Source organism: Schistocerca serialis, chromosome 8 (assembly GCF_023864345.2).
Source record: "Schistocerca serialis cubense isolate TAMUIC-IGC-003099 chromosome 8, iqSchSeri2.2, whole genome shotgun sequence".
NCBI classification, from domain to species: domain Eukaryota; kingdom Metazoa; phylum Arthropoda; class Insecta; order Orthoptera; family Acrididae; genus Schistocerca; species Schistocerca serialis.
Genome location: NC_064645.1, coordinates 77,682,279 through 77,689,474, shown reverse-complemented (window position 1 = coordinate 77,689,474; position 7,196 = coordinate 77,682,279).

Below are 7,196 nucleotides of genomic sequence, written 5' to 3'. Positions count from 1 at the left end.
AGTTAGTTTAAAAATGTTTCTTAATTCATATCAAAATTCCATAATTCTTTTTTTGGTCTATTTCCTACTTAATATTTTCTAATTCTTTAGATGTAAGTGATTCTTTTTTCATTTATCCTAGTATCTTACTTCCAAAAATGTCATCTTTTTAACATTTAAAATGTAACTGAATTTATAATCATCTAACAACAGCTTTAGTACAAGTATGCTCAATTGACGACATACGACTACATTATAGTCTCATATTCTCTCCACATTGTAGCATACTTCACTTAGACCTAAGTAGTTAACCAGTTGGTGTGGTGATACTGTGTCACCAAATCAGACAAATACAATGTTATTACTTTTTGTTCTATAGTAACTGATCCAGCATGTGCAGTTGGGATTTGAAGTATCTAAATTACTAATTCCAACATTCACATCCTATAGGATAACTTACTAATCATTCAAATACTATGAAAGTTTATATTTTTTAACTTTTTAGCAACATTTTCTTTATCACAATTACTTAATGAAACGTACTAATTATTTCACATAATGCTTTTCAATTTTGTGCCCCTCTTTTCTAATACAAGATTATGCCTCTCTTGCTCTGACATTTCCTCATTTTCTACTTCTTTCTTATGAATTGCACTTGTAATTGCAGCATCACCATCCCTAATGCAACAAAAAGGAATGGTAAAAATCTGCCTTCATGTTGTGTTAGTCCTTTAAGTTCTTTGTTTAGCATCAGATATTCAATTATCTTTTTAACAACAAGTCTGCCTAATGATATGAATAAATTTCCACTATTCTTCTTATCTTGCTTTCTCTTTTCAGCATCAGTTGAGTAATCATCAATGATGATACTTACTAAGTTTAGTTGCTGTGGCTTTAAGCTTACCACATGGTACCACACTGTAATCAGTGCTGAAGTTATTCATTTATACACATTAAAAATACTGTTGTCCCTAACCATTATCAAATTCAGTAAAAATGCCTAATTTCCTTTTTTCATGCATTGTTCCTCTAACTGCAGTTGCTGTAATTTTTTCTCCAAACAAAACATTATAACTGTGCATTCTCTTCTTTTCCAATTTTTCAAAGCTCTCCATCTGTTTCATAACCTTTATGACCTCTGTATCCAATATCTTGCCTTTTGCATGCATCATCTAATGGGCTGATTCCCTTAGCTCCCATTGCTAATCTTTTGTCTAACTTAGTAATTTGTCCACAATAATTATATCAAGATACATGCATATCTGTCACTGGTAAATTATTTAGAGCCATGTTGCCCAGTTCTCTGCCATATTTTTCACTCTTACAAAATGTATACAGTAGCTTATTCTGAATTCTTGTTAGAGGTCATTTATCTTTAGGATCATTGATGATAAAGTAACTGAACTTACTAGTTAACAGTTTGATGCACCAATCATTTCATTACAATAATTTTTATTTCCAGATAATTCTTCTCCATGAATCGCCATCATTTTTTAATTTTATTTTATAAGGATATTTATTAGAATATAGTGCTTCTGAATCAAATAACATATTTGCATAACAGGGTAAATCAACAGTATCTAATTTTGTATTAATGTTTTCCTCACTATTACGTTTCTTAGTTAAAATATTCATCAGTCTATCTGTACCTTCATAAGTCACTCCACCTATTTTCCATCATTATATTTCTTTGTCATGTCCGTTGTAAAAAATTTGAACATATCCTCATTCAACATTTACTTCACTTTTCTTTAAAATCATTAAATTTTAAGTAACAAATTCATGACAAATGTGATGTAGGTTTTGTGTCACCTTGTCTAAATACGTTTTAAAAATTAAGATTATCTCTGATTAATTGGTTTAAGATCATTGAATAAGTTTGAGCTACAAAAAAGAAGTTTATTCTTTTATGACTACCTTTAGGCAAATACTGTCTTACAAATCTTGGTTTTACTAAGCAAATACTGTCTTACAAATCTTGATTTTACAATCTAAAGTCACCAAATACTACAATTGAATTACCTTGACATTCATGTAATGGTATAATGTCATTGTTGTTACTAATAAGTGATGCTTATGAATCACCTGTACCTTTTTCAGTCTTTTTACACTCCTTCTTAAGCTCTGTGTATTTTTATTCCTCTACACATTTGTGGTAAATGTATATGTGGTTTACTTTAAACCAATTCATAATTATATATGTCAAAAGGAGATGAATGTTTAAGTTGAGTTACCATTGAGAGTGATGTTAAATTGTATATGAATATAAAAGATAGTACTGGAAGTATGTTAGGACATCCGATGAGAATGAAAGAAGACCAAACTGTGTTAAGAATATTCAGGAGAAGCCATATGACAACAGAACAAGGGGGAGACCCAGGACTACTTGGCACAATGAAATTGATTGCATATGCAAAAGATTGGGAATAAACAGCTGGCCAGAGGCAGCACAAGACAGGAGCATCTGGAGGAATCATGTGAGATTGGCACAGGAGCTTCGAGTCCCTTAGAAGCCTACTGCTATTGGAAATACATTAGGATTTAGTAATCTGATTTTTGTAGGTAATGAAATGGCTATTACAAATGATACTCCTAAAATTAAACCATTTGATTAATTAAAAGTAATTTCAATTTAGCTGATGGAATGTAGGTAAAGCATTTTGATCACTTTCATTGTCAAACTAACAATATTGCTTCATTTAAGCTTAATGCTGTATTTGCTATGCCCATAATTTATGAGTCATATCATATTTAATTTAATCCAGTTCATGACAAAAGTTAGTGTCTAGTAATAAGTATAACTGATGAAAATGGTAATCTAACCATTCTTAATGGTGTAACTGTAACTGTTATTTTATAGTCGAAATTAAGATTTTATGTTTAATAAATGAATAAGATTGAAAGCTATCAATCTTTCTTTTCCTATGAAAGAGGTGAGTAAACAAACCTGAATATTTCGTAACAAGGATACAGAGATTAACCCATTCATAATGATGGTGTTTGGGTGCATCCTAATCATGGTCAATTGTACATGAACTTTAGTATTGTTCAAGCTGCTGGAACAGTTTCTCAGTATATAATGAAAAATCCAATAAAAAGATAGTTGATAACTACATAACATAGCTATTTGGCTTTGTAGAGACACAGAAAGGAAATAATATTTTTTCTAGACTGGAACCTCCATTTATTTCATCATCAGTTTTGTTGCAGTTGACTTCATCTTTTGCCAATAAAATATCCATGGAAGGTCATATACTTAACAAAGAGTAAGAAAAATTAAGTACTTTATCCACTGAAAATGCTTGAAAGATTTTTCAAAGATTACAAGGATGTGGTGTGGGAAGGTTTCTTATTGTGTGCTTTATTTGGAGTAATAACACAGAAGATTCTCTTCTTGGGTGGGGTAATTACAGTGATACAGGAGTTGAGGTGAAAGATACTTCTTTCAAAGGGAGGCAGAATTGTAATAGAAAATACATACATTATAGCACCTCTTGTTTATTATGAGCCTGAGTAATGAGAAATTATGTTGAAAATCCTAAAATACCAACATATTTCTAGGAATTACAGGCTTCAGAGATAGCTGGATTAAGTGGTGAGAAAAATTTTGAGCTAGATGAAATGAATTACTATAACTCAGTGGGATTTCATGTGCCTTATTTTATATTTGCCATATTTCAAACTAATTGTAAGAATAACCAGTTGACTGATTCATCACTGTATGATCATGTTAAGCTACATACAGTATATTTGAAGAATGGATGAAATGAATTATTTTCCACAAGAGATGTTGAATCTAGTGCCAAAAGATAATTATCTCATTTTGAGATTTACACAGCTGAACGAAGATACTGATATAAGACCACAGAACTTCATGGCACACTATCCTACCTATGTGATTAACATGATGCTTAGGAAAAATATAGTAGCTACACAAAAAACGATATTGAAGCTCTGTGTTACCTTCAATGTTGACAATGGATAACACTTGATAATGTAGTTATGCATAGAAAGAAAAATATCACATATGATGTGTAGCATAGAATACTAAGTGAGAATTATTTTTAACTCTGATGCATTTATTGCATGCCTTGACAGTGTTATCCATTGAAATTAGCTAGTGGTAAACAAGAGCTCTAAGCTGAACTTCCATCCATTCATCAAACTCATTTTGTTTTCGAATCGTATCAAAAGGATGCATGCAGAAATACTTTCACCATAAATTAGTGTTATAGTTTGTGTCATACACTTTTGTCAGTACTTAAAAGTTCAGCCATCTTTACTATAAAAGCTTGTATGGTAAATCTTTATCTTTGTAACACCTGTTGAATAAACTGAGCAACTCCTCTATATGAGCCATTTCATCAGGATTAAACATAAACATATACACTCCTTTTTGGTTGTCTTACAACAGATTCATTAAATGGTTATGAAAATACTTATATCTGTAGGAATGATTGTAATGTGGGGCTGATTTTATTGATAACAGTAATTACACCATTTGCTTTCACTAATAATAATAATAATAATAATAATTTTATTGTCATTCGGCCATTACAGCAATAGACAACATCATATACATACTAAAATACAATTAATAGTTTGAAAGAAACAACAGGTTTTTTGTTAACATTATATTATTATATTACAGTTGATAAATTCTCTTATATCATAGAGTGGGTGGAGGACTAGCCAGTCATGAATTGTTTGTTTGAATAATTGTTCAGGTAATTCTTGAACAGATTAAGGAAGATTATTAAATAATTTGTACCCCATGATTTCGTAGCTGTTGAGTGACTTTGACAATCTGTGGTAAGGAATATAGAGGCACCTATTCCTTCTTGTATTGTGGCTATGTACATTTTCTCTGGTTTTTGTTTCTGATAATTTCTTCTTCGTATAAATTAGAACATAGTATATGTACAAGTTTATAACAGTCATGATTTTCTGTTCACAGAACAATGGTTTACAGTGTTCCTTATATGCAGAACCAGTAATTATCCTAATAGCTCTTTTTTGCATTATTAATATGTCATGTACACAGCTAGAGTTCCCCCACAAAATAATTCCATATGTTATTATACTTTGAAAGAATGAAAAATAGGATGTTCTAACATATTTTTCAGGAACACAATCCATAAGTCGCCTTAACAGGTAAATAACTCTTGACAATTTACCAATAATATATTGTACATGTTGACCCCAAGATAATTTATCATCAATGTATACCCCCAAAAATTTGACATAACTTGGATCATCTGACAGAAGCTTGTCTCTAAGACTACAGACCATCTGCTGTGTTTTGTTTTCATTCAGCAGGAATCCATTTGCCTTGAACCAACAGGATGCTTGGTCAATTGTCTTTGCTGCACAAGTTTTAAGGCTATTGAAATCATCACTAGCATGAATAAATGTTGCATCATCTGCATACAACACAGTGGTGGACTTGATAAATGATGGCAGATCATTTATCATTATCAGGAACAAAAAGGGGCCCAGCACAGATCCCTGCAGAACACCTACCTTGACTTGTTCTATACTCGACATTTCTCTCCCTACACAAACAACTTGCTTACGATTCTGAAGATATGATTTTATTAATTTAAGGCTGTTATGTCTAATGCCATAGAATTCCAGTTTTTCTAGGAGTGGCTTATGCTTTACAAAGTCAAAAGATTTGCTTAGATCACAAAATGTGAGCTGAGCATAGCCCTTATCCTCAAACACTTGATGTAAGTATTTGACCACAAAGTCTATAGCATCCACAGTAGACAACTTTTTCCTAAAACCATACTGAGATTCACTAATTATTCCTATTTTTTCAAAATAGACAGATAGCTGTTGGTAAATTACACATTCCAGTATTTTAGAAAAAGCTGGGACTATGGAGATTGGTCTGTAACTGGAAGGTGAGTCCATATCTCCCTTTTTATATATTGGAACTACCCTAGCCACTTTGAGTTCTTCGGGAAAATATCCATCAGATATGCATTTATTTATACAAAATGTTAAGGGGTACACAATATAGTCTATTACTTTCTTTAGTAAATTACAGGATATGTCATATATATCTACACTGTCTGAAGATTTCATCCATTTTACAATGCTTAGGACATGACTAGTTGAGACCTCGGAGGACATAAACATACCTGTGTCTGTTGGTGTTCTGCAAACATTTTTAGAAAGTAACTCTGATGAACTGATATCAGGTTTGATTATAGTATTTCCTACATTTTCAACAGATTTAATAAAGAAATCATTGAATTTTTGGGGATTTATATTAATTTTTTTGCTTCTTACATCTTTAGCAACACCATTTATTAATTTCCATGCAGCTTTGCACTTATTTGTGGAATTATCAATTTTATTGAAATTATGTGCTTTTTTGGCTTCCACGATGGCTTTTTTATACTCATTCCTGCATTTTATATAGGCTGATCTGGCATGTTCTGTTTTCTGATTGCTACATATATTGTGCAAAACCATAACTTGGTTTTTCATATTTGATAATTGTTTAGTGAACCATGAATTTTGTCTGTTTGTAGCCCTGTTTGTAAAGCCTTTGTCAGTTAATTTGCATTTATTTATGGGGATGTTGTCATTAAATTGTGTCAGAAATGTTGTAAAAAATCTCTCAAATAATAGTTTCCCTGATAAATCAGCACTAAGACTATAACTTGTGTCACCATGACATTGGTTGAACCAGTCTCTCTCAGCAAGGGACTTCAGAGCTGAACAATTTTGTCATCTGTGACAGGTCTGGTGATTATAACTTTTGGGACAGGCTTAGGAATATTACTATTATCAATACAAAACCTATTTGTATAGTTTAAAGATACAGAGTCATGATCTGAAAATGGAAACACTGTAACATCACATGATTCTTCTGTAGTTTTAATATAATAGAGGGAAACATTCCACGTGGGAAAAATTATATATAAAAACAAAGATGAGGTGACTTACCGAACGAAAGCGCTGGCAGGTCGATAGACACACAAACAAACACAAACACACACACAAAATTCAAGCTATCGCAACAAACTGTTGCCTCATCAGGAAAGAGGGAAGGAGAGGGAAAGACGAAAGGAAGTGGGTTTTAAGGGAGAGGGTAAGGAGTCATTCCAATCCCGGGAGCGGAAAGACTTACCTTAGGGGGAAAAAAGGACAGGTATACACTCGCACACACACACATATCCATCCACACATACAGACACAAG